Raw genomic sequence first — 27,188 nt, forward strand, 5'->3', positions numbered from 1 at the left:
TAAGTATATTTAAAACCAAATACTTTTAGACTTTTACTCAAGTAGTATTTTACATGGTGACTTTCACTTTCCTATTAAGGTATCTTTACTTTTAGTCAAGTATGAGTATTGAGTACTTTTTCCACCACTGACTACTGCAACACCGTTTCCTCTGCCATATACCCTCACATTGGTGCCACAAAACAGAGACGATGATTTGGAGGTTCGCGGAAAAACTTTGGATATTGATTTAGTGATTGTTAGGGAGGCAAAGAAATTCCATGTGTGGAGTTTTTAGTTGAGATTATTTGTTTGCAATATGTTAAGACTAATTCATACAATATGTTATGAATTTATTGTGCTAAATAAGATCCCATACTGCATTTTTTTCTCCCCAATTTTGTGGTATCCAATTGGTAGTCACGATCTTGTCTCATTGCTGCAACTCCCCAACGGGCTCGGGAGAAGCGAAGGTCGAGTTATGCGTCCTCCGAAACATGACCCGCCAAGCCGCGCTGCTTCTTAACACACTGCTCCCTTAACCCAGAAGCCTGCCACACCAACGTATCGGAGGAAACACCGTTCAACTGATGACCGAAGTCAGCTTACAGGCGCCCGGCCAGCCACAAGGAGTCGCTTGAGTGCAATGAGCCAAGGAAATCCCCCCCGGCCAAACCCTCCCCTAACCCATTCACAGCCGGCTGTGAAACAGCCTGGGATCGAACCACAGGCTGTAATGGTGCCGGACCTCTGCATCACTCGGGATTCTGGACTGCATCTTTGTTTCAGATCTACAGAAGCATTCTCACCATTCACACAATCCTTATAGGGCTATACACTCATCACCATCTTTTTAACACTCTATAAAATCTCTCATTGAGTAAAAAAATAGAGAGTTAAGACTGTTCGCCTAAGCGTTAGCAGGCCCTTTACCCCAAGGAGTTTCATGGTAATTACTTTACATGGCAGACAAAACCACATACTGAAATAGAGGGAGAGGGAGAGGGGGGCTAGAAAAACAAAGGGAGATACAATGAGAAACTATTGTATGTAAGGGTGAGCAAGAGAGAGAGCGAGAGAGTGTGTGAAAGAAAGAAAGAGGAACTAGGATGAGAAAGGGGGATTATGGTGTGGGAGAGGAAGGGAATGAAAGAGGAGAGACAAAAGGCAGCATGACAGGGAATAAAAGAGACAAACAAATATACAACCGAGAACTACAAGTATACCCTGTCAAACAGAAGGACAGACGGACGAGGCTCTCAGTTTTTTTATTTCACTAGGCAAGTCAGTTAAAAACTAATTCTTATTTACAATGACGGCCTACACTGGCCAAACCCGGATGATGCTGGGCCAATTGTGCGTCGCCCTATGGGACTCCCAATCACAGCCTGATCTGATACAGCCTGGAATCGAACCAGGGTGTCTGTAGTGACGCCTCAAGCACTGAGATGCAGTGGCTTAGAGCGCTGCGCCACTCAGTTGATGCTGGTTGATAAGACTTTACCAAAATGTTACCAAAGTCATGTAAAGAACCATGGCATAACTACAGCCAGAAAGAACCCAAGATGGGAGAGATTTAAATGTGAACAGTCTGTATGGAAAATCATTTAGCTCACAGTTCCATTCAAACCGCAAAACTGTTAAACTGTGAACTGAGATGCACCCAATCACCTCATCTGCCCTTGAGCAATGCAGTTAACCCACACAACAACTCCTCAGAGGGATTCGGTTAAATGTGGAAGACGCATTTCTTCTAAATGCATTCAGTTGTGTAACTGACTAGAAACACTCTTTCACTTTCGCTTTACACATCCTTTTATATACACGTTTTCCCTCATCAAATCTACGCACAATACCCCATAATGACAAAGCAAAAAACAGGTTTTTAGAAATGTATTAAACATAAAAACTGAAATATGACATTTACATAAATATGCAGACCCTTTACTCAGTACTTTGTTGAAGCACCTTTGGTATAGGTATTTGGTATTTTATTAGGATCCCCATTAGCTGTAGCAAAAGCAGCAGCTACTCTTCCTGGGGTCCACACAAAACATGAAACTGAATACAGAACATCAATAGACAAGAGCAGCTCAAGGACAGAACTGCATACATTTATGTAGTGATTACCGCCTCAAGTTCAATCTTGGTTTCATCAGACCAGAGAATCTTGTATCTCATGGTCTGAGGTTCCTTTAGGTTCCTTTTTTTCCCAAGCGGGCTATCATGTGCCTTTTACTGAGGAGTGGCTTCCGTCTGGCTACTCTACCATAAAGGCCTGATTGGTGGAGTGCTCCAGAGATTGTTGTCTTTCTGTAAGGTTCTCCCATCTCCACAGAGGAACTCTGGAGCTCTGTCAGTGTGGGTTCAAGGCCATTCTCCCTAGATTGCTCAGTTTGGCTGAGCGGCCAGCTCTAGGAAGAGTCTTGGTGGTTCCAAACTTCTTCCAATAAAGAAAGATGGAGGCCACTGTGTTCTTGAGGACATTCAATGCTGCGGAAATGTTTTGGTACCCTTCCCCATATCTGTGCTTCTGCACAATCCTGTCTCAGAGCTCTTAGTCCTTCAACCTCATGTTTTTTTTTTTTACCCATTTTTTCTACGCAATTTTGTGATTAGATCTTGTCTCATCGCTGCAAATCCCAACAGGCTTGGGAGATGCGAAGGTCGAGTCATGCGTCCTCCGAAACATGACCGGCCAGGCCACGCTTCTTAACATCCACTCGCTTAACCTGCTGCAACCAATGTGTCAGAGGAAACACCGTTCAACTGACGAATGAAGTCAGCCTGCAGGCGCCCAGCCCACCACAAAGTGACGCTAGAGTGCAATGAGCCAAGTAAAGCCCCCCGGCCAAACCATCCCCTAACCCGGACGATGCTGGGCGCCACCAAATGGGACTCCCGGTCATGGCCTGGGATAAAACCCCAGGCTGTAGTGACGCCGCAACACTGCGACGCAGTGCCTTAGACCGCTGAGCCATTCGGGAGGCAATGACTTGGTTTTTGCTCTGACATGCACTGTCAACTGTGGGACCTTATACAGACAGGTGTGTGCCTAACCAAATCATGTACAATCAATTGAATTTACCACAGGTGGAATCCAATCAAGTTGTAGAAACAGCTCAAGGATGATCAATTGGAACAGGATGCACCTGAGCTCAATTTCGAGTCTCATAGCAAAGGGTCTGAATACATTTTGTATAGGTTTTGGCTTTGTCATTATGGGGTATTGTGATGTCATTATGGGCTATTGTGTGTAGATTGATGAGGAAAATGTTTTATTCATCCATTTTAAAATAAGACTGTAAGGTAACAAAATGTGGAAAAAGTCAAGGGGTCTGAATACTTTCCGAACGCACTGTGCCTCAGCATTTTTGTCACTTAGATAAGGGTGACAAGACATGAATTGACCCGTGTGTACTTGATTGAACTCACAGATTGGCACTTTCGGGACTATTCTATTTGTGCTATTAGGTCAGGCCAGCAGGGCTAGATAAAACGTAACACTATTTCTACTCAGGTTTGCCAGTCATCACTTTGGAACAGCCACTGTCAGAAGATTGCTATTGAAACCAAATCGTGCTCTATGACCCATCACAGCCTTGTACTAAAACTGTAATGCAATATTGGAATCCATTCACATTAAGAGTTCATATTACATTAGACTTTCCTTAGACCAAAGGCATTTTTACGAGTATCGATTCTCTCACAGTATATGACAGCAGAGCAGACACCCGAGTCGCTCGGATATTAGAACATTTAAATTAACAAATCACAGCGAGCAAAGGATGGAATGGAATAAATGTAATTAATCGTCTTTAGAGGAAGAGGGGAGATAAATTACAAGAGGGTGAGAGGGATAAAGAAAGAGAGAAAAAAGGGTGGTGGAGGGAGTAGGCAAAGATAGAGGAAAGGAAAGAAAGAGGAAGAAATGTAGATGTCACACAGGAAGGGTAAGATGCACAGGAAGAATATAAATCAATGAGGTCATATCCTGCCTGCCAGACTACATGAACAGTGCATCCGTCTTCACTCGCTCCCTGCTCCTCACCTACAGGTTCACCCACTTGCAGGGGCCAGAGAGGTGATATTACTCTCATATCCAATACTGTATCTAATAACTGCAAGCGTTTTAGTTTGTTTTGCTGAAAGGGCATATTGGATCTCCCAGCTCGAGTGCTAGTGTAGGGAAATGCCAGCTCAGAAGGTTGCTATGCTAACCCCCCTAGTTTGGCCTGGAGATATTCAGGAATTTTCCTGAATTAAATATAAAATAACTGAAATGTAAACAATGTTAAAGAAATCCCATAATCCCCAGGTTTGAGGGTGGTCTGAGTTGGCAACCCTGCTTTATCCTATTACCATCAAGTTGCCTATAGCTGCCACGGGAAAGCATAGGACTGGATCAGATTACAGTGATGTAAAGGGTTATAGTAAAGTAGGACTGTTCCATTGGATTAGGGCTGGATTGAGCAGCAGTATGTTATAAAATAGGATTACTCCTAGTAGAGGATAGGATAAGGTAGAGTGGTGAAGTGAACCGTTAGGTAAAAACAAAAGTGTGCATGGATCTCCTGCTCACGCCCACTCCCTCTCATTCTCTCTCCCGCTCTGCCTCTCGTTCGCTAAGTAGCTTGTTTTTAGTCACAGGTTCAGGAATGGCTGAAAAAGCTAAACATTTACCTACAACTAACTGTGCAAATAGCAGTGCTGGGTGATCTGAAAAGTTATAGTCGTTTGATTAATAATACTCTTAGCGAAAATGTTCATCTTTCATTTACAACCTGTAGAAACTATGAGAATAAAAGGTTCTGAACTTTTGTGAAACATCACAGCACAGTTGAAAAATAGATGGCAAATAGAAAGTAAAACTGGATGGTTTTCAGGGATAGATGGGAGGGGTTGAGGGTGGTACTAAAGAAAAAGAGGGATCACTAAAAAGTCAAATGCACCGTGCCCGTAATATTCATATGTATAAATTGGAAGTAGAAGTCTAAGTATTGATGTCCATTAGTTTACTCCAATTAGGATGGCAGGGTTAGGGGAAATAATACAACAAAACAAGAGAGGACTAAGGAAGATAGCAGGGTTAGGGGAAATAATACAACAAAACAAGAGAGGACTAAGGAAGATAGCAGGGTTAGGGGAAATAATACAACAAAACAAGAGAGGACTAAGGAAGATAGCAGGGTTAGGGGAAATAATACAACAAAACAAGAGAGGACTAAGGAAGATAGCAGGGTTAGGGGAAATAATACAACAAAACAAGAGAGGACTAAGGAAGATAGCAGGGTTAGGGGAAATAATACAACAAAACAAGAGAGGACTAAGGAAGATAGCAGGGTTAGGGGAAATAATACAACAAAACAAGAGAGGACTAAGGAAGATAGCAGGGTTAGGGGAAATAATACAACAAAACAAGAGAGAGACTAAGGAAGATAGCAGGTTTAGGGGAAATAATACAACAAAACAAGAGAGGACTAAGGAAGATAGCAGGGTTAGGGGAAATAATACAACAAAACAAGAGAGGACTAAGGAAGATAGCAGGGTTAGGGGAAATAATACAACAAAACAAGAGAGACTAAGGAAGAGAGAGAGAAAGAAAGAGAGAGAGATGTGAGGAGAAATCAAGATGAGAGGTGGAGGAAGAGAGGGATGCTGAGGGATGGAGAGAAGCAGAGCAGCAGATCTCAGTTGGAGAGAGGGATGCTGAGGGATGGAGGGAAGCAGAGCAGCAGATCTCAGTTAGAGAGGGATGCTGAGGGATGGAGAGAAGCAGAGCAGCAGATCTCAGTTGGAGAGAGGGATGCTGAGGGATGGAGAGAAGCAGAGCGGCAGATCTCAGTTGGAGAGAGGGATGCTGAGGGATGGAGAGAAGCAGAGCAGCAGATCTCAGTTGGAGAGAGGGATAATCTGTTGTTCATATCTCCTCCTCCTCCTCTTCCTATGAGCTAAACATTGGAGGGTAAATCCGTCCCACACACTCAGCCAAAACCTTAATCCATCGGCCAACAATAGCATTATTTCAGAATAAAAACACTTCTCTCCTCTCCTTCCTTCCTTCCTCCCTTTCCTTATAACTTTACTGCCTTCACCCTTACTTCCCTGATACTTTGTGTGTACAGGTGTGTGTGTGCGCGTGCGTGTGTGTCCAAACTGAAGATAAACTTGAAGGATGAACAACAATATGAACCTGAGGAGAGAAGGGTTAATGAAGGGCTTAACTGAGACAGTAGAACTCCCACATCTCATCAACGGTCTGAACAAGTGACATTTCTGATGTTTCAGTCAGAAGGGTAAAAAAAGGGAGAGAGAGGGAAAGATATGGGGGTGAGAAAGAGAACCCCTCTTAGAAGCAGACAATAACAGCCAGGCCAGTCCCTGAAAAAAAGCCCTGTGAAATCAGGAGAGATCTAGGCCATTGGCCCTGCCCTGTCCTGTCCTGCCCTGCAATGCCCTGCCCTGCCTTGCAATGCCCTGCCCTGCAATGCAATGCCCGGTCCTATCCTGCCCTGCAATGCAATGCCCGGTCCTATCCTGCCCTGCAATGCCCTGCCCGGTCCTATCCTGCCCACTCCCATTGTCATGCAGTCTTCTTCTGCTCCCGAGTGGCGCAGCAGTCTAAGGCACTGCATCTCAGTGCTAGAGGCGTCACTACAGACCCCGGTTCGATTCCAGGCTGTATCAAAACCAGCGGTGATTGCGAGTCCCATAGGGCAGCACACAATTAGCCCAGCGTTGTCCGGGTTAGGGTTTGGCCGGGGGTAGACCGTCATTGTAAATAAGAATTTGTTCTTCACTAGCTTTCCTAGTTAAATAAAGGTATAATAATACTAAAAATACCACAGGGTTTCCCCAACTCGGTCCTGGGGCCCCCCCTGGGTGCACATTTTGGTTTTTGCCCTAGCACTACACAGTTGATTCAAATAATAAAAGTTTGATGAGTTGGTTAATTGAATCAGCTGTGTAGTGCTAGAGAAAAAAAACAAATGTGCACCCAGGGGGGGCCCCAGGACCGAGTTGGGGAAACCCTGGTCTAATGCTAGATTCCAAAGAGAAAAGCTTGGGGAAAGGTGTGTTTTTATGTGAGCATGTATGTTTGTATCCTCCTTCTTCATTGCAGAGCTACACTGTACAGGTCAAATATATAGCCTAACAGTTCCTTGAAACAAATGTTCATATCACCAGTTGAAGCAGCTCTCAGCTTGTTGGGGTTGGGGCTGGAGAGAGAGAGCGAGACATAGCTTTAGCTGAGGGGAGGTTCAGGCTGGGGAGCCTGCTGGGTTAGAGCTAGGACAGGAACAGGTCAGCAGAGTGCCTTTTATTGTTGGGTCTTGTGGGACGAAGCGGCTGTGGAGAGTCGATTAGGCCTAGATTTATGCCTTCAACAGCCTCTGTGTGTGTCTGTGTATAGTGCCTTCAGAAAGTATTCATACCCCTTAAAACTTTTCCACATGTTGTGTTAGAGCCTGAATTTAAAATGGATTAACACAACACCCCGTAATATCGAAGTGGAATTGTTTTTGTTTTTAAAATGACAAATTAATAACAAATTCAAAGCTGAAATGTCTTGAGTCAATAAGTATTCAACCCCTTGGTTATGACAAGCCTAAATAAGTTCAGGAGTAAATATTTGCTAAACAAGTCACATAATAAGTTGCATGGGCTCACTGTGTGGAGTAATAGGGTTTAACATGATTTTTTTTATGACTACCTCATCTCTGTACCCCACACATACAATTATCTCTAAGGTCCCTCAGTCAAGCAGTGAATTTCAAACAGATTCAACAACAAAGGCCAGGGAGGTTTTCCAATGCCTCACAATGAAGGGCACCTATTGGTAGAAGGGTAAACAGAATAAGAAAAGGAGACATTGAATATCCCTTTCAGCATGGTGAAGCTTTTAATTACCATTTCACCGTAGAGATGGTGCCAGGTTTCCGTGACGCTTGGCATTCAGGCCAAAGAGTTCAATCTTGGTTTCATCAGACCAGATAATCTTGTTTCTCATGGTCTGAGAGTCCGTTAGGTGTGTCGTGTTCGTCGTATGAAGGAGACCAAGGCGCAGTGTGAATAGAGTTCCACATATTTTTAATGAACTGAAACTCACCAAAAACAAAAACAACCAACCAACCAACCAACCAACCAACCAACCAACCAACCAACCAACCGTGAAGCTACTAGTGTGCACACAGGCACCTAACTGTAGACAAGATCCCACAACAGAAAGTGGGAAACAGGGCTGCCTAAATATGATCCCCAATCAGAGACAACGATAAACAGCTGTCTCTGATTGGGAACCATATCAGGCCAACATAGAAATACGAAAACCCCTAGACCTACAACAACCCTAGACATACAAAACCCTAGACATACAACACTAGAGTACCCACCCTAGTCACACCCTGACCTAACCAAAATATATATAAAACAGAGATATCCAAGGTCAGGGCGTGACAAGGTGCCTTATGGCAAACTCCAAGTGGGCTGTCATGTACCTTTAACTGAGGAGTGGCTTCTGTCTGGTCACTCTACCATAAACACCTGATTGGTGGAGTGCTGCAGAGATGGTTATCCTTCTAAAATGTTCTTCCATCTCCACAGAGGAACTCTAGAGCTCTGTCAGAGTGACCATCAGGTTCTTGGTCACCTCCCTGACTAAGTCCTTCTCACGCGATTGCTCAGTTTGGCCGGATGGCCAGCTCTAGGAAGCGTCTTGGTGGTTCCAAACTTCTTCCATTTAAGAGGCCACTGTGTTCTTGGGGACCTTCAATGCTACAGCTATTTTTTGGTACCCTTTCCCAGATCCGTGCCTCGACACAATTCTGTCTTGGATCTCTACGGACAATTCCTTCGATCTCATGGCTTGGTTTTTGCTCTGACATGCACTGTCAACTGTGGGACCTTATATAGACAGGTGTGTGCCTAACCAAATAATGTACACTCAATTGAAAATACCACAGGTGGAATCCAATCAAGTTGTAGAAACAGCTCAAGGATGATCAATTGTAACAGGATGCACCTGAGCTCAAAGGGTCTGAATACTTATGTAAATAAGGTATCGTTTTTTTTGTTTTAATAAATGTGCAAACATTTCTAAAAATGTGTTTTCTCGTTGTCATTATGGGGTATTGTGTGTAGATTGACGAGGGGAAAAAACAATTTAATATATATTATAATAAGCTTAACTTAACAAAATGTGGGGAAAAGGAAGGGGTCTGAATACTTTCCGAATACACTACATAAATTAGATTTCTGTGTTTTATTTTCAACAGATTTGCAAAAATGTCTAAATACATGATTTCGCTTTATCATTATAGGGTATTGTGTGTAGATGGATGAGCAAAAAATACATTTGATCCATTTTGAAATCAGGCTGTAACAACAAAATGTGGAATAAGTCAATACTTTCTGAAGGCACTGTATGTGCACTAGGCTGTATGTGCACTAGGCTGTATGTGCACTAGGCTGTATGTGCACTAGGCTGTCGTGCACTAGGCTGTATGTGCACTAGGCTGTATGTGCACTAGGCTGTATGTGCACTAGGCTGTCGTGCACTAGGCTGTATGTGTACTAGGCTGTCGTGCACTAGGCTGTATGTGCACTAGACTGTATGTGTACTAGGCTGTATGTGCACTAGGCTGTATGTGCACTAGGCTGTATGTGCTGTGCACCAGGCTGTATGTGCTGTGCACCAGGCTGTATGTGCTGTGCACCAGGCTGTATGTGCTGTGCACCAGGCTGTATGTGCTGTGCACCAGGCTGTATGTGCTGTGCACTAGGCTGTATGTGCTGTGCACTAGGCTGTATGTGCACTAGGCTGTATGTGCACTAGGCTGTATGTTCTGTGTACTAGGCTGTATGTGCTGTGTACTAGGCTGTATGTGCTGTGTACTAGGCTGTATGTGCTGTGTACTAGGCTGTATGTGCTGTGTACTAGGCTGTATGTGCACTAGGCTATATGTGCTGTGTACTAGGCTGTATGTGCTGTGTACTAGGCTGTATGTGCTGTGCGCTAGGCTGTATGTGCTGTGCACTAGGCTGTATGTGCGCTAGGCTGTATGTGCGCTAGGCTGTATGTGCTGTGCGCTAGGCTGTATGTGCACTAGGCTGTATGTGTACTAGGCTGTATGTGCTGTGCACTAGGCTGTATGTGCACTAGGCTGTATGTGCGCTAGGCTGTATGTGTACTAGGCTGTATGTGCTGTGTACTAGGTTGTATGTGCTGTGTACTAGGCTGTATGTGCTGTGTACTAGGCTGTATGTGCTGTGCACTAGGCTGTATGTGCACTAGGCTGTATGTGCGCTAGGCTGTATGTGTACTAGGCTGTATGTGCTGTGCACTAGGCTGTATGTGCTGTGTACTAGGTTGTATGTGCTGTGCACTAGGCTGTATGTGCTGTGTACTAGGCTGTATGTGCTGTGTACTAGGCTGTATGTGCTGTGTACTAGGCTGTATGTGTACTAGGTTGTATGTGCTGTGTACTAGGCTGTATGTGCTGTGTACTAGGCTGTATGTGCTGTGCACTAGGCTGTATGTGCACTAGGCTGTATGTGCGCTAGGCTGTATGTGTACTAGGCTGTATGTGCTGTGCACTAGGCTGTATGTGCGCTAGGCTGTATGTGTACTAGGCTGTATGTGCTGTGCACTAGGCTGTATGTGCACTATGTGCTGTGTTTGAGTGGCAGGCGGTGTGATGGCTGGAACGAGCTGTGGGTCTCAGTGCCCTGCAGTGTGAGCTTAGCTCCACATGCTAGGTGCCACAAGGAGCCACACACACAGCCTAGTGCACATACACACACTCCCAATCACACAGAGAATGCAGTGCACGCTTACTCGCCGCCTCTTGCTTTCAAAAACACACACCCATCCATGTGGTTACATAATCTCTGGTAGGGTCTGATGTTTCAGGAAAGCGATTTGACCTAACATAATGAGCTGTATGTGCTGTGCATTAGGCTGTATGTGCTGTGCATGAGGCTGTATGTGCAGCCTAATCACTTTCCTGAAACATCAGACCCTACCAGAGATTATGTAACCACATGGATGGGTGTGTGTTTTTGAAAGCAAGAGGCGGCGAGTAAGCGTGCACTGCATTCTCTGTGTGATTGGGAGTGTGTGTATGTGCACTAGGCTGTATGTGTACTACGCTGTATGTGCTGTGCACTAGGCTGTATGTGTACTAGGCTGTATAATACAGCCTAATAATGAGTTATTATGGTTATCATGTCATTAGGGTTATCATGTCTTTACTGTTATTATGGTTATGATATTACTGTTAGTACTGATATGATATTGTTATTATGGTTAGTATTGTATTTATAGTAATTCTGTTATTTATATTATAATTATTACAGTTATATTTTAGTACTGTTATGATGTTAATGTCACGTTCGTCGTAAGAAGCGGACCAAAGCGCAGCGTGATGTGAATACATGATATTTTAATGAAGACAAAGAACACTTAACTATACAAAACAACAAACCGAACGTGAAGCTATAATAACACTAGTGCAGACACAGGCAACTAGACATACACATAGACAATAACCCACTAAATCCCCAAAGAAGATGGCAGCCTAAATATGGTTCCCAATCAGAGACAACGATAAACAGCTGCCTCTAATTGAGAACCAATCTAGGCAACCATAGACTTACATAACACCTAGATAGTAAACGACCCCGTAAACCTACATCACCCATGTCACACCCTGACCTAACCAAAATTACAAAGAAAACAAAGAATACTAAGGTCAGGGTGTGACAGTTAATGTTATTATAGTTATTATGTTAGTGTTATTGTGGCTGTTATGTTATTGTTATTATGATTATTTTATTACTGTTATCTTGTTATTTATTTACATTTACAACTCAATTGTTATTACTGTTATTATGGATGTTATTATTGTTAAGATTATTATGTTATTACTATTGGTCTGTTGTAGTATTACTGTTATTGTGTTTGTAATAACTGTTATGGTTATGTTAGTAATGTTAGGATATTACTGTTATGAAATTACCGGTATTATGTTCGTATTGTTATTACGGTTACAGTTATGGTTATGTTATTCCTGGTATTGTGTTAGTACTGTTACGGTTATGTTATTACTGGTATTGTGTTAGTACTGTTCAGTTATTACTGGTATTGTGTTAGTACTGTTCAGTTATTACTGGTATTGTGTTAGTACTGTTACGGTTATGTTATTACTGGTATTGTGTTAGTACTGTTATGGTTATGTTATTACTGGTATTGTGTTAGTACTGGTATTGTGTTAGTACTGTTACGGTTATGTTATTACTGGTATTGTGTTAGTACTGTTACGGTTATGTTATTACTGGTATTGTGTTAGTACTGTTACGGTTATGTTATTACTGGTATTGTGTTAGTACTGTTCAGTTATTACTGGTATTGTGTTAGTACTGTTATGGTTATGTTATTACTGGTATTGTGTTATTACTGTTCTGTTATTACTGGTATTGTGTTAGTACTGTTATGGTTATGTTATTACTGGTATTGTGTTAGTACTGGTATGGTTATGTTATTCCTGGTATTGTGTTAGTACTGTTATGGTTATGTTATTACTGGTATTGTGTTAGTACTGGTATTGTGTTAGTACTGTTACGGTTATGTTATTACTGGTATTGTGTTATTACTGGTATTGTGTTAGTACTGTTATGGTTATGTTATTACTGGTATTGTGTTAGTACTGGTATTGTGTTAGTACTGTTACGGTTATGTTATTACTGGTATTGTGTTAGTACTGTTCTGGTTCTGTTATTACTGGTATTGTGTTATTACTGGTATTGTGTTAGTACTGTTATGGTTCTGTTATTACTGGTATTGTGTTAGTACTGTTATGGTTCTGTTATTACTGGTATTGTGTTAGTACTGTTCTGTTATTACTGGTATTGTGTTAGTACTGTTATGGTTCTGTTATTACTGGTATTGTGTTAGTACTGTTCTGTTATTACTGGTATTGTGTTAGTACTGTTCTGTTATTACTAGTATTGTGTTAGTACTGTTCTGATTCTGTTATTACTAGTATTGTGTTAGTACTGTTCTGATTCTGTTATTACTGGTATTGTGTTAGTACTGTTCTGGTTCTGTTATTACTGGTATTGTGTTAGTACTGTTCTGGTTCTGTTATTACTGGTATTGTGTTAGTACTGTTCTGGTTCTGTTATTACTGGTATTGTGTTAGTACTGTTCAGTTATTACTGGTATTGTGTTAGTACTGTTCAGTTATTACTGGTATTGTGTTAGTACTGTTCAGTTATTACTGGTATTGTGTTAGTACTGTTATGGTTATGTTAGTACTGTTATGGTTATGTTATTACTGGTATTGTGTTAGTACTGTTATGGTTCTGTTATTACTGGTATTGTGTTATTACTGGTATTGTGTTAGTACTGTTCTGTTATTACTGGTATTGTGTTAGTACTGTTCTGTTATTACTGGTATTGTGTTAGTACTGTTATGGTTCTGTTATTACTGGTATTGTGTTAGTACTGTTCTGTTATTACTGGTATTGTGTTAGTACTGTTCTGTTATTACTGGTATTGTGTTAGTACTGTTATGGTTCTGTTATTACTGGTATTGTGTTAGTACTGTTCTGTTATTAAAGTTAGATGTTATTACTGTTATTATGTTATGATTTATTACTGTTATGGTTATATTATGTCAGTATTGTTATGATATTACTGTTATGTAGTGACTTACGGTATTATTGACATGAAGTTATAACAGTGGTGGGTGTTTGTATTGTTGAGTTATAACAGTGGTGTGTGTTTGTATTGTTGAGTTATAGCAGTGGTGGGTGTTTGTATTGGTGAGTTATAAGTGGTGGGTGTTTGTATTGTTGTTGAGTTAGTGAATAACTGCTAAGCCCACATTATAACAGACCCCAAGAGTTTAGATTATCAAAAAAAAGGAAAAAAAGAGGCGCCCTTATTATAACACAACAATACAAACACCCACCACTGTTATATTACTGGGGCGGCAGGGTAGCCTAGTGGTTAGAGCATTGGACTAGTAACCGAAAGGTTGCAAGTTCAAATCCCCGAGCTGACAAGGTACACATCTTATAAGTGGTGTGTGTTTGTATTGTTGAGTTATAACAGTGGTGGGTGTTTGTATTGTTGAGTTATAATAGTGGTGGGTGTTTGTATTGTTGAGTTATAATAGTGGTGGGTGTTTGTATTGTTGAGTTATAAGTGGTGGGTGTTTGTATTGTTGAGTTATAATAGTGGTGGGTGTTTGTGTTGTTGAGTTATAATAGTGGTGTGTGTTTGTATTGAGTTATAATAGTGGTGGGTGTTTGTATTGTTGAGTTATAATAGTGGTGGGTGTTTGTATTGTTGAGTTATAAGTGGCGGGTGTTTGTATTGTTGAGTTATAAGTGGTGGGTGTTTGTATTGGTGAGTTATAAGTGGTGGGTGTTTGTATTGGTGAGTTATAAGTGGTGGGTGTTTGTATTGGTGAGTTATAAGTGGTGGGTGTTTGTATTGTTGAGTTATAAGTGGTGGGTGTTTGTATTGTTGAGTTATAAGTGGTGGGTGTTTGTATTGTTGAGTTATAAGTGGTGGGTGTTTGTATTGTTGAGTTATAAGTGGTGGGTGTTTGTATTGTTGAGTTATAATAGTGGTGGGTGTTTGTATTGTTGAGTTATAAGTGGTGGGTGTTTGTATTGGTGAGTTATAAGTGGTGGGTGTTTGTATTGTTGAGTTATAAGTGGTGGGTGTTTGTATTGTTGAGTTATAAGTGGTGGGTGTTTGTATTGGTGAGTTATAAGTGGTGGGTGTTTGTATTGGTGAGTTATAAGTGGTGGGTGTTTGTATTGGTGAGTTATAAGTGGTGGGTGTTTGTATTGTTGAGTTATAAGTGGTGGGTGTTTGTATTGTTGAGTTATAAGTGGTGGGTGTTTGTATTGTTGAGTTATAAGTGGTGGGTGTTTGTATTGTTGAGTTATAAGTGGTGGGTGTTTGTATTGTTCATGCTTAGATCATGCTTCATTCACCATAGAGAAGAATAATACATGTTTACAACTGCTAATGGATCACATGGTGTCAGAATGAATGCAATTCATTATAGAACGTTATGAGGGTTGTAGAATCCCTGAAGGGCTGTGATCTCCACAACAGAACATCTGCATTAGTGTTTCAGAACATATGTTCTATCTCATTATAGTGGCATGCAGGCTGGCACCTCTTTCTCTTTGTAGCTGGCTATTTATAGGGGTGAACTGGCTGGGCCACGCTCCCCCTGGGGGGGGGGGTTGTAAAGCCCACAGGTGTGCAGTGCTACCTCTCTCCTGAACCCCCACACCACCTACAAACACACCAAGAACTGCACACACACCCCACAACCCCCCGGTATAACTACAGAAGGACACTCTTGTGACATCTGCTGATGTCCTCTGAAGGACAGATGTGTGATACTAGGATATTCAACGCAGCATAGAACATGCAGTACAGTACAGCACACTACCTTATCATGACTTTCCCCTCCCCACCACAGTAGACAAGGAAAGAATTGGCTATGTTGTCTGAAGATTTGAGCAAGTACATAGGCAGAGATATCTGTCCTTAATTGGGAGGTTATGGTTTAAGAGCAGCGGTTATATGAGCCCAGCCTTCAAAGGAGGAGGGTTGCAGTCATCAAGACCAGCTGGGGCCCTCACTCTGTCTGTCTCTGTCTGTGTGTGTGTGAGAGGGGAGGAGGATGAGGACATGAGGGCCAATGAGAAACACGTGGGAGAGGTAATTAGACAGTAATAATTGGTTATAAACACCCTGAGAAGTCGTATAGGAGCTTTAGTGGGACGTTTGTTTAGCTGTTGTGTCTTTCTATAAGTCATCTGTTTTTCAGTGTGGTATACTGTCTATGTAAAGACCAGTTTGTGCAATGCAACTAGAGCAGGAAAAACTCATTTTTCTAGATGCACCTAGTTGGCAGAGAGAGATCAAGCTGTCAGAAGAGATGTGCATCCTAGTTCAGCGGTCGTGTTCTGTGGTCGTAGTTTAGTGAAACCACACACCCTCGTATAGTCCACCAACCCTAACATGTGAAAGCCTGTGATGTAATCAGCTCAAATCCTGTTAACTTCTCGCTGGAACATAATGTTTTAGCACCTGTGTGTGTGTGCACGCACTTCACCTCCGGGGCTATCAGAGGTTATCCGAGCCTGTCTAAGCCCCTTATGTAATTGACTGTCTCTTGTCCTGTGATTAGTGGTAACTTATTGTGGGCCGTAGTCAATCAAAATAGATGGCTGAGTTTCCCAGCCTTTCAGGCTAAGACAGCTTCTTAGACGTCTTGTCCTGCGGTGTTGCAGGATTTGAAAACATTTTCTATTCAAAACATATATAATAATTTCAAACCTCACTGCGAGGCAGTGCCTCAGACCGCTGCGCCACTCGGGAGGCATAACATTATTTTCCTACTGCACAAACATGTTTTTTCTCTCTGTCATCGCCTCCAGACAGTCCACTCCCCTGGGTGAGGTCACCTGAGATATTCTGGTCCCCCAGAGCGTTTACAGACGGTCATCCTTCCTATGGACATTACTCCCAAATGGCCCTCCAGAGGATGATGAGAACGGCGTATAGCGGCCAGGGGGAAGTGTCCTTTAAGTGTCCCTGTGAGTTGACTCAGTCCACTTCTTCAAATGTCTGTGCCGCTGCCAGCCCCTGTATTTATGGGCCAGAATGGGAGATGTAGTGCTGCTGTAGAGCTGGGATCCTTTAACAGGACCTTGTTCCTGGCCAGGCTGCGTTTCAGAGCACTCAGCGGTCTGTCTCCACAGCCCAAAGGCTGTCATTAAAAGACGTGTGATTTATCAGAGAGGATGCGCTGTGAAGGTCGCAATTACACAAGAGACTCTTGACTGGACTCTTGTCTTGTCTGTCCTCTGTTCTCTTCCCTTCCAGGGTTTTCTCTGGATCAAAAAGGGGCTTAGGTGGTGGGTGCGGCAGGGGGCGTGGCAATGGGCACGGTCAGAACAACTGAATTTTAGAGGCCCCCCATCTTGACCTTGTGGAGAATTGTTTGCATTTTTAAAGCACATTTTCTGAAATTCTACACATTTTGCCTTGAGGCTGACAGAAGATGTTATGGTTTTAAAAAACCTTTCCTGCGATTTGACATGGAGCTGAGCAGTGTTAAAGCTAATTTCCTGCAATTTTGTGCATTTTGACAAGGCAAATGCTGTTTGTTTTTGGTTGTGTTTCAGATATTTTTTTCCCCAATAGAAATTAATGGTAAATAATGTATTGTGTAATGTTGGAGTCACTTTTGTTGTAAATAAGAATAGAATATGTTTATAAACTGTTCTACATTAATGAGGATACTACCATGATTAGGGATAGTTTTGAATGAAACGTGAATAACGTGTCACACCCTGACCTTAATATTCTTTGTTTTCCTTGTTATTTTGGTTAGGTCAGGGTGTGACATGGGTGATGTATGTGTTTTGTCTTGTCTAGGGTTTTTTGTATGTTTATGGGGCTGGCTCCCATTCTAGGTAAATTGTATGTCTATGGTTGCCTAGATTGGTTCTCAATTAGAGGCAGCTGTCTATCGTTGTCTCTGATTGGGAACCATATTTAGGCAGCCATATTCTGTGGGTACTTTGTGGGTGATTGTTTCCTGTCTCTCTGTTCTCTGCACCAGATAGGACTGTTTTGGTTTTGCCACGTTTGTTATTTTATATTTTGTGCAGTGTTCACGTTTTGGTCTTTCATTAAAATATGTTGAACACGAACTACGCTGCATTTTGGTCCGATCCCTGCTACACCTCTTCAGACGACGAGGAGGAAATCAGCCGTGACATATTGGGAACTATTTTGCAACCTGTATGGCACAGCCGTCCATTTTTTGGACCTCAAGTGAAACTGGTATACTTTTTTTATTCATGACACATTTCTTTGACCAGTTTTGGTCTTTAATACAGCACCGACAAACAAGTTCCCTCCACTTTCCTCATCCATTTTTGCAGAAATTATGTAATTAGTTGGTTGTAATTTTGGATAGAGGAGACATTTCCATATATTTTTGTTAGGTGCATGTGTGACAACTCCACCAGTCCTATTTATGATATAACTTTTAAAAGATTGCAGTTTGTACATTTTTCACAAAAAAAATATATATTTTATTTAATCAATTAGTATATTTGAGTTTTACTATAATATTTGTTCTGTCTTTTCTGGTGGATTAAACTGAAATAGTAACCAACTTTCTAAGGCTTGTTTTAAAAATAGCGATATTTTGGAGATTATTTCATTTTCAAATAATGGAAAGTGAGAGGTTGTAATCTGAATAAAGGGGAAAAAGATCATTCTTGAACATGGCGTTGGCCATTACTAATCTGCTAGAGAACCAGTTTGGATTTAGGTATAGCTTTTGTATGACTGAAGCCTTTGGTGAGAGGTCTAATGATTTAATATTTAATCATTTCTGCCCTCCGAATGAATATTCATTATATAAATAGGCCCGTTTAATTTAGTCTTGCTTGCCATTCCAAATAACATTATCTTTTTTGTTCGTATAATTTAAAAAACAGGTGGTTAGGTGTAGGTAGGGCCATAAGGAAATAGCTAAACTGGGAAATAACGAAAGACAAATCTGGGATTTTTCCACAAATAGACAGGTATTTTCCTTTCCATCTAGCAAGATCTTATCTATTTCTGATAACTTTCTATTTAAATATATTTCTATCGTTCGGGATATGATTACCGTCAGACCATTAAACTGCACGGTAACGGAAAATATATATATTTTTTGTGATCCAGAGAGGTTTGAAAAATTACCTAGATCTTCTGAGGCTGTGGAGGGATCCACAGCCTCACATTGTGGGTTTAAAAGAACATGAATCAGGTGCTGTGTGTATTAGCACGCATAGGGTGTAATGTCTGTGCTTGTCCATTTAAGATTTTTTTTTAATTATCTTGAACAAGGCTTGTTAATCAATGAGTCAAAGCAGTGCTACGGTCTGGCTGTGAAAAAAACCTGGCAAACTGGACATCTGCTGACTAACATGTGTTTTCACACTGCATGATTAACTCATTGGTCATGTATTTTGGAGGGATCACTGTCTCCCCTTCCCTCTCACTCTCCCTCTCTCCCTCTATTTTCATGTCTCTCCTCTCTCTCCCTGTCACTCTCTTTTCCTCTCTCCCTCCTTATTTATCTCTCTCTCTCTCTCTCCATTTTAAATTAAATGTCCTCCACTCTCATACTTACAGGAAGTCTTTACCCTTCCCATGGTGCACTGGTGGGTGGTGGAGGACTAAATTGGTGCTGTGTGTGGGGAGGGGGTGTCCGTCCAGGTGGCTGCTAAATATAAGCATAGTTACAAAGTACAAAGGTAGAAGCACACAGTTTGGTGCTGTTGGGGATTGTTTGTTATAAGCCTTATGATCTAACAACCAGGTGGAGCACTGACACTGTGTGTATGTGGGCGGGGGGCTGGCTGGCTTTCGGCCTGACACAGGCCCTCCCCGTTCTGAGCCACAGGTCAGGTGTGAATCCTGTGGAACAGATGGAAGGTGATAGAATCACAGATATGTGAATGGGGTGTATGTGTGTTGTTGGAGAGGGTTCTGGTCCCCTACGGTACATCTTATCTAGGGTGTAACTCATTCAATAACAAATATGTGAAAATAATACCAATTACAGTACTAGCACAACGGTACCTGTTTGAGAGCATTTTAGCACTACAAATGCAGACACTGCCATTATAAAGATGATCATCATTAATATTACACTTTCCAGGTGTTCAAAGTTCTTTCCATGGTACAGTATGGGAACAACTCACCTCGTTTTCTTTTCACTAACAATGTGATGGTTTAGTAAGAGATTGCTACAGGGGGAGGATATTTAGACAGAGACCATAATCCAGTAATAACCATAACAGTCATAACATAATGACATACTAACAGTACTAACATAATAACAATAATAGCAGTAGTAACATAATAGCCATAATAACAGTAATATCCTAACAGGAATAACAGTAATATAAGTCATAACAGTTATAACATAAGTTATTACATCTCAGTAATAACAACCATGACATTAATATCATAACAGTAATAACAGTCATAACTATAGGTCGACCGATTATGATTTTTCAACGTCGATAACGATACCGATTATTGGAGGACCAAAAAAGGCCAATACTGATTAATCGGACCATTTATATATACAGTATATATATATATTTATATATATATATATAATGACGATTACAACAATACTGAATGAACAATGAACACTTTTATATTAACTTAATATAATACATAAATAAAATCAATTTAGCCTCAAATAAATAATGAAACATGTTCAATTTGGTTTAAATAATGCAAAAAAAGTGTTGGAGAAGAAAGTAAAAGTGCATTATGTGCCACGTAAGAAAGCAAACGTTTAAGTTCCTTGCTCAGAACATGAGAACATATGAAAACTGGTGGTTCCTTTTAACATGAGTCTTCAATATTCCCAGGTAAGAAGTTTTAGGTTGTAGTTATTATAGGAATTATAGGACTATTTCCCTCTATACCATTTGTATTTCATATACCTTTGACTATCGGATGTTCTTATAGGCACTTTAGTATTGCCAGCCTAATCTCGGGAGTTGATAGGCTTGAAGTCAAACAGAGCTGTGCCTCAAGCATTGCTAAGAGCTGCTGGCAAACGCAAAAAAAGTGCTGTTTGAATGAATGCTTACGAGCCTGCTGCTGCCTACCACCGCTCAGTCAGGCTGCTCTATCAAATATCAAATCATATACTTAATTATAATAAAAACACACAGAAATATGATCCTTTGGTGATTAATATGGTCAAATCCGGAAACTATAATTTCGAAAACAAAACGTAAAATACGGAACCGTTCCATTTCGCAACTAGCCAGGCGGACCAAACTGTTGCATTACCCTGACTCTGATTGCCCTGAACGCAAGAGAAGTGACACAATTTCCCCTGGTTAATATTGCCTGCTAAAATGAATTTCATTTAACTACATATGCAGGTTAAAAATACATACTTGTGTAGTGATTTAAGAAAGGCATTGTTGTTTACGGTTAGGTACACTTGCACAACAATTGTGCTTTTTCACGAATGCGCATTTGTTAAATCATTACCCTTTTGGCAAAGTTGAGGTAGGCTGTGATTCGATGATAAATTAACAGGCTCTGCATTGATTATACACAATGCAGAACAAGCTAGTTAACCTAGTAATATCATCAACCATGTGTAGTTAACTAATGATTATGTGGAGATTGTTTTTATAAGAAAAGTTTAATGCAAGCTAGCAACTTACCTTGGCTCCTTGCAGGTCCCTTTGATGCTGAACGGGCGTAACAGGTGGTCAGCCTGCCATGCAGTCTCCCTCGGCCATAAGACCGATTACCAATTGTTAAGAAAATTTGAAATCATCCCGAGGCCAATTTAATCAGTCGACCTCTCGTTAAAACTCAAAAATACAAACACACCACTGCTATAACTCACCAATACAAACACCCAGCACTGTTATAAGTCAACAATACAAACACCCACCACTTATAACTCAACAATACAAACACACACCACTGTTATAACTCAACAATACAAACACCCACCACTGTTATAAGTCAACAATAAACACCCACCACTTATAACTCAACAATACAAACACACACCACTTATAACTCAACAATACAAACACACACCACTGTTATAAGTCAACAATACAAACACCCACCACTGTTATAACTCAACAATACAAACACCCACCACTATTATAACTCAACAATACAAACACCCACCACTATTATAACTCAACAATACAAACACCCACCACTGTTATAAGTCAACAATATAAACACCCACCACTGTTATAAGTCAACAATACAAACACCCACCACTGTTATAAGTCAACAATACAAACACCCCCCACTGCTATAACTCAACAATACAAACACACACCACTGTTATAACTCAACAATACAAACACCCACCACTGTTATAACTCAACAATACAAACACCCACCACTTATAACTCAACAATACAAACACCCACCACTGTTATAACTCAACAATACAAACACCCACCACTGTTATAACTCAACAATACAAACACCCACCACTGTTATAACTCAACAATACAAACACCCACCACTGTTATAACTCAACAATACAAACACCCACCACTGTTATAACTCAACAATACAAACACCCACCACTGTTATAAGTCAACAATACAAACACCCACCACTTATAACTCAACAATACAAACACACACCACTGTTAAAACTCAACAATACAAACACCCATTGCTGCTATAACTCAACCTATAAATACCAACCCGTGTTATAATTTAACACAGACACACACCCCTGTTGTCATTCATCAACAATACAAAGACACACCCATTAAACTGTACTGCTGCACACAAATAACTAGGGCTGAGAATTGCCGGTGACCTCACGATACGATATTACCATGATACTTAGTTGTCGATAACATCTGTACCGCAATTCTATATGTATCACGATTTACAAATATGTATTGTGATCCGATACTAAGATTTGAATGCGATTCGATGTTCCAAACATATTGCTCACTGTTATGTCTGCAGCAGAGGGACAAGAGAGAGCCATGAAAAACAAGTATTGATATAGTATCGTCTAAAATAACATTGTGACACAGAACTATTGATGATTTTTTTGCCCCATCACTACAAAGAACACACTACCAAGGTAGCAGAGTTCCCTCAGCAACCCCAATCAGTAAAAGCCCTCTGGGTTTCACCTTCCCCATGCTGCAGAAGGACACCATTTCAAAAGAGTGAAACTGTGACTCACACTTTGTTTTGGTATCAGGATTTTACTCGTTGTTTTTTGAATTCATCACACATCACCTTAGAAATGCTGTTGTTTCAAGGACTGTAGGTTGATCCAAAAATAGATTGGTGTATGCTGCTGAATATATTACACAGAAATCATGTTTCTTTCATTCCTCACCTATTTTTCCGTCAGATGAGTCTTGGTTTTGATTTGTTAGGTGATGGAACAAAAATGGCTCGCTGTTCTAAAACAAATGTAGCCCTGTCTGTAGATCCCAGACAAAGAAAGAAGGAATCCGACCACTTCAAAGCCTCTACCACATACACTCCCAAACCAAAACTGTTAGCTAGCTTATGGGGATAATTTCTAAAACTCTTCGTCCTTGGCACTTGTCTTTTCATTTCTCATCATTTCTCTCAAAATGGCGTAACTACCGGCACTTCGTTCAATTTGTCTAATACTGTTGGGTTTTATTCAAACAGCTGTTAAAGCCAATAATGATATGGTTTAAATGGTCCAGACAGCGAGCTGCCAACGACCGCCTGCCAAACTACCATTGAATGTCCACAGGACTGGCATGGCCACTGTGTTGAACGTAACTGAATGAAGGAGATCAAATCCAATTTGATTTGAACCAGTCACCGTAGCCAACTTGAAGTTAGCCCTCAAGTAAACTCAATTAAAAGTCACCCAGTAAAATACTAGAGGAAAAGTATTTGCTTTTAAATATACTTAAGTATCAAAAGTACATGTAATTTCTAAAATACATATAAGTATCAAAAGTAAAAAGTATAAATAATTTCAAATTCCTTATATTAAAAAAAACAGACGGCAATGTGTTTTTTCTTATTTTTTTTACAGATAGCCAGGGGCACACTCCAACACTCAGAAATGATTTACAAACCATGCATTTAGTTGCAACAGCGCCTCTTCAACCTTAGGAGGCTGAAGAAATTTGGCTTGTCACCCAAAACCCTGACAAACTTTTACAGATGCACAATCGAGCGCATCCTGTCAGGCTGTATCACAGCCTGGTATGGCAACTGTCCCGCCCTCAACCGCAAGGCTCTCCAGAGGGTGGTGCGGTCTGCACAACGCATCACCGGGGGCAAACTACCTGCCCTCTAGGACACCTACAGCACCCAATGTCACAGGAAGGCCAAAAATATCATCAAGGACAACAACCACCCAAGCCACTGCCTGTTCACCCCGCTATCATCCAGAAGGTGAGGTCAGTACAGGTGCATCAAAGCTGGGACCGAGAGACTGAAAAACAGCTTCTATCTTAAGGCCATCAGACTGTTAAACAGCAATCACTAACATAGAGAGGCTGCTGCCTACATTGAGATCCAATCACTGGACACTTTAATAAATGGATCACTAGTCACTTCATACAATGCACTCTAAATAATGCCACTTTAATAATGTTTACATATCTTACATTACTCATATCACATGTATATACTGTATTTTATACCATCTATTGCACCTTGCCTATGCCGCTCGGCCATCGCTCATCCATATATTTATATGTACATATTCTCATTCACCCCTTTAGATGTGTGTGTATTAGGTAGTTGTTGGGGAATTGTTAGATTAATTGTTAGATATTACTGCACTGTCAGAACTAGAAACACAAGCATTTCGCTACACTTGCACTAACATCTACTAACCATCTGTATGTGGCAAATACAATTTGATTTGATTTTAGTAACGTTAGTTGGATGGAGGACAGGACACCTCCAATCTCACATTATAGAAAGGCATGGTCCTCCTTAATCAAACATACTTCTTATGCCACAGACAGGGTTTCACCACCACACACACGCGCGTGGAACTTATGACCTTATATTGCTAATTTAACATGCAGTCTAAATAAATGAAATTGTCTAATTTCATGAGCTAACAGTACTGTGTTAAACTCAAATGAGTCAAACACAGGAAGGCGTAATACAATTGGACAGCTATGAACAGGCAAATATTTACATAAAGATTCCATACAAAGTAGGAAAGTAGGGCTGTTAAATGTGTGATTTGGCTACAATGTTGCCGCACGAGGTATTGCATGCTTTAATTAGGATCCTAAATCTATCAAGTAGTAGGCTCATGAATGATGTTGATAGCCTAGGATTTAAAAAAAACTATTTTAACGGTGCAGTTGGCTATGGTTCTTTCATCATTCTGCCCCTGCAAAGATAAACCCGTTAACCTAAACCGTTCAGGCTATTTATTTGCTACTGAATATTCTTGCTTAATTATGTTTAATGTATATGTCCATTCTAGAAACCAAATCGACCGCTGGCTGAATCTCTTGTAAGCCACATATTTTGCCAATTGACTGCTCGTCATTACAATGTAGTCTACCGCGGGGCTGTTAGCACAACGCGCTCTGAAGCGTGAGGAGCAACTGCCTGCAAATCCTGCGGGGAGCCATTAAAGCCTTACCTAGGAAATATGTTTGTCTTCATTGTTTTAGAAGGCAGGCTAGTGTCCGTTTTTTCCTCCGTTAACCGAGCTGTGCGGGCAGTGGTCCGGTTTCACAGCGCTGTTTGAAATCAGATTCATGAAAGCTGCACATTCGGTGTCGTCTCACATTGTCGCAAGCCTTTTTCTTGCACCCTCAGCATGAGAGTGGTGGGCGGAGCCTCGATGTCTCTTTTGCTTTGAGGTTGTAACCTAGCGTGAAATATATCGCCTTCGAGTGTTTGGGATCAACCACGAGTTTATTTGAAGCCTTCCTAAACATGAATAATACCTTGCGCCCAGTTCGTAGCGCATGGACTCTACAAGGTGCCCAAAGCATTCCACAGGGATGCTGGCCCGTGTTGACTCCAATGCTTCCCACAGTTGTGTCAAGTTGGCTGGATGTCCTTTGGGTGGTGGACCATTATTGATACACACGGGAAACTGTTGAGGGTCATAGCCTATCATGAACAACTTGGAGCCTAATATGCTTGACTGCTAAATCTGTCAAATCAGTATTCAGACTTACATGATGAAGACATATTATCTCTAGGACACTTAATAGCAAAGGCACATTTATATGTAGTCCCATGGAGGGAGGCATGGCCGTTGCATGTGTTTGTGTATCTTACTGACTTTTCCTAGACTTACCTTACCTGGTGCCCCTACATCACCTGGTGCCCCTACATCACCTGGCGCCCCTACATCACCTGGCGCCTTTGTGTGTGTATCGTGTGTGTGTGTATCGTGTATGTGCGCTTTTTTCTGAGTATATTGTGTGTGTGTTTGTTTGAGCTCCACTTTTGGTTTATGTGTGTTCGTCTTTCATGTGTGTGTGTGTGTGTGTGTGTATAAACTGTCTGTGTGTGTGTGTTTTCCTGCGCCGCTGCCTGTGTGTTTGTTTGAGCTCCACTTTTGGTTTGTGTGTGTTCGTCTTTCATGTGTGTGTGTGTGTGTGTGTATAAACTGTCTGTGGGCGTGTGTTTTCCTGCGCCGCTGCCTGTGTGTTTTTGCGCTGCTCACTTAATTGTCTCATCAGTAAATGTCAAACGTCCAAATGGCTCCACGTCCCAATTTATTTATTCATTTGTGCTCCATCAGACGCAGCCACTGCTGTAGCACACTGCAATTACAACAGAACACAGACATATTACCGTGAATAATAAATCACTACACAGAGAGAAGCTGGCCAGCCAGATGGCCATGTACTGTCACAGCTACACAGAGAGAAGCTGGCCAGCCAGATGGCCATGTTCTGTCACAGTTACACAGAGAGAAGCTGGCCAGCCAGATGGCCATGTACTGTCACAGTTACACAGAGAGAAGCTGGCCAGCCAGATGGCCATGTACTGTCGCAGCTCACAGAGAGAAGCTGTCCAGCCAGATGGCCATGTACTGTCACAGTTACACAGAGAGAAGCTGGCCAGCCTGATGGCCATGTACTGTCACAGTTACACAGAGAGAAGCTGGCCAGCCAGATGGCCATGTACTGTCGCAGCTCACAGAGAGAAGCTGGCCAGCCAGATGGCCATGTACTGTCACAGTTACACAGAGAGAAGCTGGCCAGCCAGATGGCCATGTACTGTCAGTTACACAGAGAGAAGCTGGCCAGCCAGATGGCCATGTACTGTCAGTTACACAGAGAGAAGCTGGCCAGCCAGATGGCCATGTACTGTCACAGTTACACAGAGAGAAGCTGTCCAGCCAGATGGCCATGTACTGTCACAGCTCACAGAGAGAAGCTGGCCAGCCAGATGGCCATGTACTGTCACAGTTACACAGAGAGAAGCTGGCCAGCCAGATGGCCATGTACTGTCACAGTTACACAGAGAGAAGCTGGCCAGCCAGATGGCCATGTACTGTCACAGTTACACAGAGAGAAGCTGTCCAGCCAGATGGCCATGTACTGTCACAGCTCACAGAGAGAAGC

General features: G+C 41.5%; 1 protein-coding gene across 2 annotated transcripts in view; it reads right to left on the reverse strand.

Moving 5' to 3' along the window:
* Positions 1 to 25,415, reverse strand: part of st6gal2a (ST6 beta-galactosamide alpha-2,6-sialyltranferase 2a) — a 92,180-nt gene extending 66,765 nt beyond the window's left edge. The window contains exon 1 of one of the 2 annotated variants that reach the window (XM_065015435.1): positions 25,241 to 25,415. The gene's annotated coding sequence lies outside the window, so the exon portion shown is untranslated. Of the gene's footprint in view, positions 1 to 21,291; positions 21,703 to 25,240 lie in introns of those variants that run through there. The other variant, XM_065015438.1, reaches the window with a different exon arrangement.
* Positions 25,416 to 27,188: the final 1,773 nt, after the last annotated feature.

This window comes from Oncorhynchus nerka, linkage group LG3 (assembly GCF_034236695.1).
Source record: "Oncorhynchus nerka isolate Pitt River linkage group LG3, Oner_Uvic_2.0, whole genome shotgun sequence".
In the NCBI taxonomy this organism is placed as follows: domain Eukaryota; kingdom Metazoa; phylum Chordata; class Actinopteri; order Salmoniformes; family Salmonidae; genus Oncorhynchus; species Oncorhynchus nerka.